This window comes from Simochromis diagramma, unplaced genomic scaffold (assembly GCF_900408965.1).
Source record: "Simochromis diagramma unplaced genomic scaffold, fSimDia1.1 OVJJ01000685.1, whole genome shotgun sequence".
Taxonomy (NCBI): domain Eukaryota; kingdom Metazoa; phylum Chordata; class Actinopteri; order Cichliformes; family Cichlidae; genus Simochromis; species Simochromis diagramma.
The window spans coordinates 1,017,190-1,027,585 of NW_024387477.1; positions in this window are offsets into that span (position 1 = coordinate 1,017,190).

Genomic DNA, 10,396 nt, shown 5'->3' on the forward strand with positions numbered 1-10,396 from the left:
GGCACCTTAAACATTACATCAGTGGGGAAAGTTTCCCACAAACTGCAAGACAGAGTCATTTGTTTGAAGTCATTTGTGGTTCAATATAAAACATAAGCACTTGTGTTCATTAAAAACAATCTTGGCAGTCGTTGTCATGTGATGGAACAGCTGTGGTAAACAACTAATCGCAAACATATATTTACAGTATTATCATCTGCACCTTGGAAGACAGAATTTACAGTGAAGGAACGCCAACAAACATGCAGCTGTGAAACCCATGAACTCGCCTTCAGCCTGCCCTGAGCAGCACCAACACCAACAGATGGTGTGAGTTACAGAGACTTTGAGTTTAAAATTTTAAAATGCTGCCTTTGAATATTTTTATCATTAATAAATATTACAATTACAATAACAATCACTTTAACTTGGAATCCAAGACCTTCTGAAATGAACTATACACTGAACCTTTTACCTTTCCTCTGCCACCTTAGCTTTTTCAGAGCTGTTGTTGTGCTGCAACCTGTCTCTTCTGCTGAAACACCATTAAAGTCCCAGCTGGCAGATATTCATATAACAGTGTACACCTCTCTCTGGCTTGGTTCAACCCTCTAAAGCCACAAAAGCAAGGGTGATTATAGTTCTTTATTGAAGTGGAACTTTTCTATTGCTACTGACTGCCTGTGAAAGCCACCTCCTCAATAGGACACTGAGAAGTATGGGCACTTCATCCACACACTCAGAAGCAATGCACCTACAGACTGGTTGTGAGTACTCTGTGGTATTTGGGATGGCTCTACCACTACTTAACTACAAGGGGAAAAATCTCTGGTCTGCGTCACCATAGTATAAAACAGGAAGCTTGCTTGTTTTGAGGCCCTTAAGATTGCTGTCAATGAAATAGCTCTTATCCAGGAAAAGAACAACAGAAGAAGAAGGGTGACTAGGATGAGCAACAGCAGAAGGCTGTGCTAGCAGTAAGCCACCAGGCTGAAGTGAACACATTAGAAAGATCCAAATAAAATAATACCTACACGTACCAACTTTTCTTAGCCAGCACGGAGTAGCGTTGCTTTCATTTGGGTTTTTTCTACCTGTCAGCTATAAAAATTAGCTCTCCCCTCTCAGTGCTTTTCACCGCCTGCTGAGAGGCAACCTCTGCTATACAATATTACATTAATAAGAGAGAGCTTATTGCTCCCACAGGATTTAGCATTTACCTTAATGAAAAATGTGTTATGCTAACTGGATTATTATACACACACACTAGCATTAGCAGCTGTGCCAACTCTTTCTCCTCTCCACAAGCTAAAAATATGGAACACACAAACGTGCACAGGCTCCTACACACACAAACACATGTAGGAGATGCTAAATAAAGATGAATGAGGTTTGATATTGTCGCACCGGTACAAAGGACATTTCCTCTGACCTGCATCTCTGCTGTGTCAGCACTGTTCTTGTGACTGTGTGTATGCTAACTGACTTTAAAATAAGGCCTCAGCAGAGAGGTGTATTACTGCATATTGGTGAGGAGAAACGCTATACTTCACTAATGACAACAACTGGGACCATAATGGAGGGTCAGTGAAAAAGTGCCTACGCAAAGAAAGTTTTTTAATCGACCAGTAAACTATTTACAACTTCAGGTTATTGTTTACTGAACAATGGTCTTGGATGTATCTCCGTGATCCATTTTGAAAAGTTTTCCCTTATGGATGTAGCTCAGTGTAAGAAACGTTAGCTTATTTAACATCTAAAAATTGTTAGCTAACTCAAATTTAGCATTTAGCACCAAAGGAGAATGCATGGGGTGTAGACCCATGGATTTAGTATTTAGGCAATGAAGGGGGAAGACAACTGGCAGCTGTTTTTTTAGGTTCATTAAAATGTTTCAACTCTCATTTGAGAGGCTTCTTTTCTTCTAAAAACTGGGTACCAGGTATTTAACCCCAGTGGATTTTGTCACAATGGGGCTGCCGACCCAACCTAACCATAGACGTTTGATAGTAATTTGTCCAAGTGTGTGCCAACTAATTTTAGCCTTTTTTGTTTCAATATCTGCGCAACAATTATATTGATTTGTAAGTGGAAAGTTCCCAGTTAGGCCCTACCCTTCCCATCCCTGTTTACCATCCTTTGGTTCGTTAGTCAAGTTGCTGTTATAGTGGACGGTACTGCAAGCTGGAAAATCACTCTTACCAGAACAGACAGTAAGTGAAGAGCTGGTTCATTTATCACAATGCCACATTCACTGAGGCTGTAGATCAGACCAAGGAGCACAATTAGTAGCTGCAGCCCAAAACATTGGAACACAAAAGACTCACTGGAGAAGGAGCTGATTGTACAAGAGGTGATGAAAAAGCTATGAGAGCAGAACCATAAAAAAGGCCTTATCTGATTTAAATCAATCTATTATCACATTTGGTGTCACCTTGTGCATATCTGTGTTGTCTGTTATTTTTAGATCACTTTGTATGATTTTTCCATTGTCCCATTCTACTTGTGCCTCTACGATGGGTGCTGGATCTCGTAACTAAATCTTTACAAAGATTTTATAAAAACAGTGATCCTGCAACTTGATTTTTCATTTTTGGAAAAAGGAAATAGAATATAGTTAAATCTTACAAATGATATTCATTGTTTATGTTTTGGTTCATTTAATCTTCTTTAGCTCCTGGGTTTCCTAGTTCTTTGTTCATGTAGACTCTTTGTGCCAGCTCCCCCTGTGGTAAGTCTCCCTTGTTGGTTAGCGTGTCTAATTTGTCATGTCTCATGTCAAATGTTGAAAAAAAAAAAAAAATTGGTACTATTATTTCTAAATACAAAAAATAATCCCACGTTAATTAAAATGCAAAGTAAAGCTTATTTAATAGAAATATTATTTGTTACAACATTACGCCCCCCTCCCCGCACGGTGCGCCCCCTCCCTTCCCGTATCATGGTTCCTTTTGGACGTCACCACATCAAAAAATCAACACAAGATGTCAAAACGGCCAAAACTGTCAGGTGCCCAGGGAAGAAAAAAGAGAAAAGAAGAGGAGGAGAAACGAGAAAAAGACAGAGGTAGGTAACGTTAGCCTACATGAAATTATTTGTCTGAATGTGATAGTAACCTAAATTTTTAGCATTAAGCTAATGTTACATGATTCGCTACTTGCTAATCAATAAATAGCTAGTTAACTGTTTTAACGTCAGTTAATATTGTGGAGGGGGCTAAATTGTTATGGAAAATAATAATGTAACGTTAGGTAATTACAGTACTCCCACCTTTCCCACCATTCCTCATTTGTATTCATCTTTTAAGCAGGTGTTTTTTGTTTACATTGTTATTGCCTTCTGGTTAGCTAACGTTTACCCTGCAGGTAATAGTCACTTTTCCACCCCTGTATATATTATAGTTGTAAGCCTAGTTGTTAAAGTGCACATCATTAATGTTAATTAAGCAATATCACATGAGAGGGAATGCTGTTTTTTAATATGAGCACTGCTGTGATTCGGTCAAAGATAATCATAACATAACATTCTCATATGATATTATACTGTTACTTTGCATTCTGCTATTCAGCATTTCACTGTAATGATGACAATAAATTGAATCTAATCTAATTTGCATATCAGTTAACATCATACATATATCTCTTTGGTTTTTCATTTATATTATATCATTTCATTTTATTCCTGGAATCATATGTTTTTATTATTAGACTTTAATACTCAGTGGTGTCACATACTCCTCTCTTCAGATGTACTGTTGAAGTTTCTAAATCCCACCCCTGGGCCATCTACCACATCTACCGCTGCTGCCTCCACTTCAGCAGCACAACCCACCAGTGATGCAGCATCAGCAGCACAACCCAGCCATGATGCAGCAGCATCAAGCGGTCTTCCTGTTGCCTCCACCTCAGCAGCACAACCCACCAGTGATGCAGCATCAGCAGCACAACCCAGCCATGATGCAGCAGCATCAAGCGGTCTTCCTGTTGCCTTATTTATATTGTATTTTTAATTTATTTTATCCAACTTGTTGACACGTTTTATTGTGTTTATGTATGTAAAATTTATTGTATTTCATATATTCATTTTTTATTTTTTGTATTCATTTATTTATTCATATTTTTTTTTATCTTGTTAATTATTCTGATTGTGAATTTGTTTTCTTTAAGTAAAAAAAAAAAAAGGTCAAAGACAAAGCTATTCAGTTTCTTGTGAGTACATACACTACACTGCCGATGTAGGGGGGCGCCACCTAAAATCTTGCCTAGGGCGCCAGATTGGTTAGGGCCAGGCCTGCGCATAGGTCTACGTTAGCCTGTGGCGTTAGCTCGGTTAGCCACGTCTCCGTGAAGATAAACAAGCTGCACTCACGGTATAGTCTGTGGTTGTTCAGAGCGCACAGTTCATCAATCTTATTCTGTAGCGAGTTCACGTTGCCCATGATCACTGTCGGGATTGATGGTTTGAATCGCCTCCGGTGATCCGCTCTCCTCGCTCCAGCTTTGCAGCCTCTGTAGCTCCTCCTTATCTCAGCCGGGATGTTGTGTCGCATGCCGGTCTGTCCCTTTGTTCTTAGTGCCAGCAGCTCCACTCTCGAATAGATGAAGGAGCTGGTTCTAGAAGTTTTAAAAAGTGCATTATCCATCTTGTATCGCTATATCTAAGAGGTATAAGTAGAGTAACTAGAGGAAGGTGAAATAAAGTTTGAAAGCCTAGTCTCTTGGCCTGTGTTCACTCCTGGGTCCTCCACGCACACTCCAAAAAGCAGATACTAGATGACACTAGTATGGGCTCAAAATGTGGTCATAAATATTTTGTACTTGTAAATCGGTTTTGTACTTGTAAAAAAGATTTGTATGTGTAAAAAAGATTTGTATGTGTAAAAAAGATTTGTGCGTGTGTAAAAAAGATTTGTGTGTGGACTTAGCCCAAAAAAACCCCTGCAAGTTACAAGTACGAATTTTGACCCTATTTTTCTTCCTTTAAGCTGATTGGTCAATGTCATGTCAATCACAAATTAAACAATCCAGTCAGAGAACAGATGGGTTTGGCTGTCGGAGGGGCACTTTTTTGAACTGCAGGTCCTTGAAGGGTAATCTCTATATAAATATCCGATAGCAGTTAGGTCCCCTTACTTTCAGCAGCTGTTGAAAGGATAAAGTTGTGGTATGTCAGTGGTTAGAAATACCATTATTACTTTAGGATTAGTTTAACACAACGTCAGGGCTGACCCGGGACCATTGCTGTGAGTCACAGTGCACAGCATAAAAATCCTTTCACATCGGATGCAGGATGTGCTGCTAATGCTAATTGCTAACTAAAAGCAAAGGATCCAGAATTTGTTGCTGGCTGCTGAGCTCTATGGGTTTTTGAAGCAGCTCTACCTGCACTAGATGCACCTGCTCCTTGTCGTTTTTATCTCGGACTTTATGTGAACTACAAGAGTTTGTGGGGGTTTTTTTGCTAGTTCTTCAAATGTTCAATAAAAACATGTATGCTAATTCATAACGAAGAAAGCTTTGTAATGAAGACTGTCATTTCCAAAACACTGCCCCCCCTGCGTCCGCAGCGCTGTTGAAAAGGCTGTGGAAGTCCCTGTATTAAACACGTAGTCCTGTGACACAAAAATCACCAAACTCGGACGACCACAGACTGTTTTCCTTCGTGGTGATGAAGGAAAATGCTGGGTTGGCATGTAAAAGGGCATTTATTCCCTTCAAAGACCTGCAGTTCAAAAAAAGCGCCCCTCCAACAGCCAAACCCATCTGTTCTCTGATTGGATTGTTACATTTGTGATTGACATGACATTCACCAATCAGATGAAAGGAAGAAAAATAGGGTCAAAATTCGTAGTTGTAACTTGCAGGGTTTTTTTGGCTAAGTCCACACACAAATCTTTTTTACACATACAAATCTTTTTTACACACGCACAAATCTTTTTTACACACGCACAAATCTTTTTTACGCACGCACAAATCTTTTTTACACACACAAATCTTTTTTACACACACAAATCTTTTTTACGCACGCACAAATCTTTTTTACACACACAAATCTTTTTTACATATACAAATCTTTTTTACACACACACAAATTCTTTTTACACATACAAAACTGATTTACAAGTACAAAATATTTATGACCACATTTTGAGCCCATACACTAGCGCTGACTCAGTTTCCGAAAGTGTCCTCTGAAACCTCAGACCAGCTACACATAGCTACATACAGGGTTTGATTGTCAATCAGAGTTCTATATCCTGAAGTGTCTAACTCCTCACCGGACACGCTGCCAAAATGAAAACTCCCAGAGATGGAACTATTTGATCTCACCTTTTCATGATAGGGTTACGGGATCGATGCTATCACAACAAATAGAATTCAAATTGTGGGAAACATCGTAAACTTACAGGGAAAATATCTGTGGCTTTTTTTTCTACCAACATGATGAAAATATTGCAGTGCTTGAAGAAAAAGTACAACATACCAATCACGCTTTTAAGCCAGATAAGCAAACTCCTGATTGCAGAGTCTCCTGGCTGTAAAGCACTACAGGTAATCTTGCTTTGATAGTTGTACCAGCAAAAATAAAACGTGTATAGAGAATGGAAACATTCAAAGTGGGAAGCTGCTTCATGGTGTGATAAATTGGATGTTGCTGTGTCCTCTGTTTTGTTTTGCTTCATACATATTGTTATTGTTTCACCCTGTCCTGTCTCGTAGTAGCGAGGCGCAGCAGAAATCTCTGATTGTTCTGTGGTTTTAATCCCCCAGACTTATGTAGCCTACCACAGTTCTGTGCCGTGCTTCAGTGCTTCTCCACACATGGATGAACTGCTGATTATACTTCAACTTTCAAATGAATCAAACCAGATCAAAGCACAGACCAAGAAGGGCAAGTTTTTTCCTCTGAGAAGTTAAGACGCTACCAACAACTCGTACTGTTTTCCTTGCAGAAACTCTGCTGCTTGCTACCGTGAGTTTCTGTTACTTCCTTAACATCTGGTTTATTTTACTTGAGTTTGCATCGATGCATTTCCAGTCCTTGATTTCCCAGATTAATTTCATCTGTCTTGTTTCCAAATTAGCTCTCTGCATTTAAACCAGTAACTCTTTTTATTAACTGTCAGCTTGTATTCTTACTTTCTGTAGTCTGCACTTTCTCTGCAAACCTTTGGTTCCTGTGTGTTCTAGTGGATTTATTTTGCCATCAGTCTGCCTGGACGATGGTTAGATTATCATATATATCAACAATGGTCTCAGTGGAAGGGCAGCTGTCAAGAAGCTATTCCTAAGAAAGGCTGAAGTAAACAAAATTACACAAGGCCTGGACTGAAAATCAGAGACAACAGGTCTTATGGATTGCTGAGTCTGGACCTCAATGTTATTGAAGAGGTGTGGCATCATCTTGACAGAGAAAAGAACAAAAGGTAAGCCACATTCAAAGAAGAGCTTTGGATGTCCTTCAAGAAGCCTGGAGAACTATTCTTGAGGACTACCTAAAGACATTAAAAGAAAGCTGTAGTTTAAAGAATAAAGGTGGCCATACCAAATATTGACTTTCAAGCTGTTAGAATAGTGAAAACTCAGTTTTTGCCTCTGTTTCAATAAATCACTTGTTTTCAGTCTTAGATCATTTGACCCTGGGGTTTACTTCAGATGTGCGATTATCTTAATACACATTTATGATTCTAGTTTGCAAGGTATTACTGACAGGCACCTGACACGTGAGGAAAACGAGAAACTCTCCACATTATCTTTTTTCAGGATTAGTTTACAGTACCTCCTTCTGTAACAGCAAACATATAAATGGCACTTGTGCACACAGCGATCCACAAAGTTAAGAAAAGGATTTGCCAGTGGAAGGAGAAACTAAAAAAAAAGCAAAACATCATAAACTTTCATATATGCAGGTAAAACAGATGGATTACAAAAGGGTGGAAATGGAGGGTTTGTTATGCTGCTAGTCCACTGAACAGCTGACACCGGTGGTTTAGATGGATCCCAGGGATAATTTATCAGCCATATGTTTGGATTTCCTTCTGTCTTTGGCATTTGACGCAGTCAAGATTAACCGTGGACGTGGCTACATGATGGGATAGAGTTCAGTCTGCTCTGCTGTCTGGTGGGGATCAAAATCTATTCTAACAGCTGTGATGAAACAAGATACAAACTTTTCAGAGTCACAGTTGTCGGCAGAGTATTCCTTCATGTTTTTAGTTTTCTGTCAGCCAAACTATGAGCAGAACCTTATCTTGTATGCAAGTTCTGTAGCAAAGGCATTAGGGATTGTACATTATTAAAGAGAGCATCAACCACTACTGACTTTCAATTGTGTTTTAAAAACTTCACACACTGCACAAAAACTACTCCATGTTTTGGTGATTCACAATCACAATAAGGACAGCGTCACAAAACGGGGTTTCAGTTCAAAATCAAGAGCTATTAGCACAACGTTTCTGATAATCGGTCTGACATGTGAAACCTAAAACACAAACCTTTAGGTTTCACAGTGCATTTAGTGGTACGTGGCTCTATGTACAATTGTGACAGGTACAAAGTCAGTGAGAGGGAACACTTTGGCTCACAGCATCTATGGCTGGAAATTTCAAGACCAAAGCTTTAGCTCAATCTAATCAGTGCTATTAAGTCCTGTATCACACACCAGCGGGTCCTTACACAACCAGCTTCCTCTTCTAAGTGCTCGACACATGCTAAATTCAACCTTGGCTAGTTCGTAGAACTACTGTGTTTTTCCCCAGACAGCATTGTTCACACAGCAGTCTCAGTGGACTTCAAATGAGTGTTTCCTGTGGGGAGAGCACAGGGAAGCAATAATTACCTGAAGCTCTTCAAATGCTGCTGTTGTGAACACACAAACACACACAGTGCACATGAGTTACAGATACAAGAATGGGCAACCGGACACCTCACTCTTTTCCCCTAACTGACGAGAAAAAACACAGAGGATGACATTACCTTTCCTGTACTCTGTTCATTTAAACTAGAAAAAGCAAGTTCCTTCCTTATTATTCAGCTTTCGGATATGACAGTATATTAGATTTACATGTTTCACATAAAAAAAGGAAACATTTTTGGTTCAACTTCAATGTGTGTCCGCTGTGAGTTGGACAGTGTAAGAGGTATAGTGGCACCCTCACCACCCTCGTCCAGCATCCTTTTAAAGGCCCTTTATTCATATTTTGTCCATTTTTTGTCTTTCCTCACTTGCTGCTAAACTGAGCTTGTCCTTTCTTGTTGAACCCAACAGGGTTAAAGATTATGTGCTCAAATAGCTGTGGGAATTAACTGACTGTACTATTGCACTATCACCTGGCAGCGTGGCACTTCAAATTTAAAAGATCCATTAGTGCCAGATCACATCGCTCCCTTTTTTATGAAACCTCAAATGAAATCGCACTCTGAGAATATTCACCGGCTTACTTTTCAATATCCTAAAAAACCTCAGCATGTATGTATGGATCTTCTTGATGGAGTGTCGGTAACCTTCTTTTTACTTCTTTTTAAAGGATTCAAACTAATCACAAATGGACTTGAAGTGTCCACACAAACTTGAAATATAGAAATTAGCTTTATGGCGTCATTATTAGTATTTAGCATTTGGTGGTTCGTACTAACAGACTCTTAACCTATTGGAATCATTTATATGAAAATTTAAACTGTATATATAAATTGTAGAGATTTGAAAGGTGCCTGTTTAGCATGTGGCTGAAAACCTCTACCCAAACTGGTCAAGGTAGACGGCCACCTCTCCCTGAGTCTGGTTCTGCCAGAAGTTTCTCCCTGTTAAACTGGAGTTTTTCCTTCCCACTGTTGCCAACTGCTTGCTCATATTGGGTAACCAGGTTATTGGGGATTTCTCTGTATTATTGTAAGGTCTTTACCTTACAACATAAAGTGCCTTGAGGCCACTGAGACCACTAAAAAGTGCCATCCATGCAGGGCAAAGCTAGCAGCAATATAGCAATGGAAGGATGAAACGGCAACAAAAATCAATGACTTGTATTGACAACAGATTAAAGAACTTAAACTGGTTAATAACGTAAAGTGGTTTACTCAACTTTTAGGCAAATGACTGAAGTCATTCCTAATGGGAGTGAAGGATACTGCTGACTGGGATGTATGGGGGTAGTAAATACATTAGAGGGTGACCTGTACAACCAGAGCCTGGAAATGTCCTCTAGGGACCCATACAGGGACACTCGATGATTGAACTACTTATACGCACAGGGCCGACCGCTGCATGGTTCACTGAGGCCTTATATGCAAATGTTTTTCATATTGATCTTTTGGGTTTCTGGGCTTCACCAGTGTCTTTATATTTCACAACTGGATCAAACGTTGTGCAGATCACACTTAAACTTTTTGACTTGCCAACCAATACAGGACGTTTCTTTAAA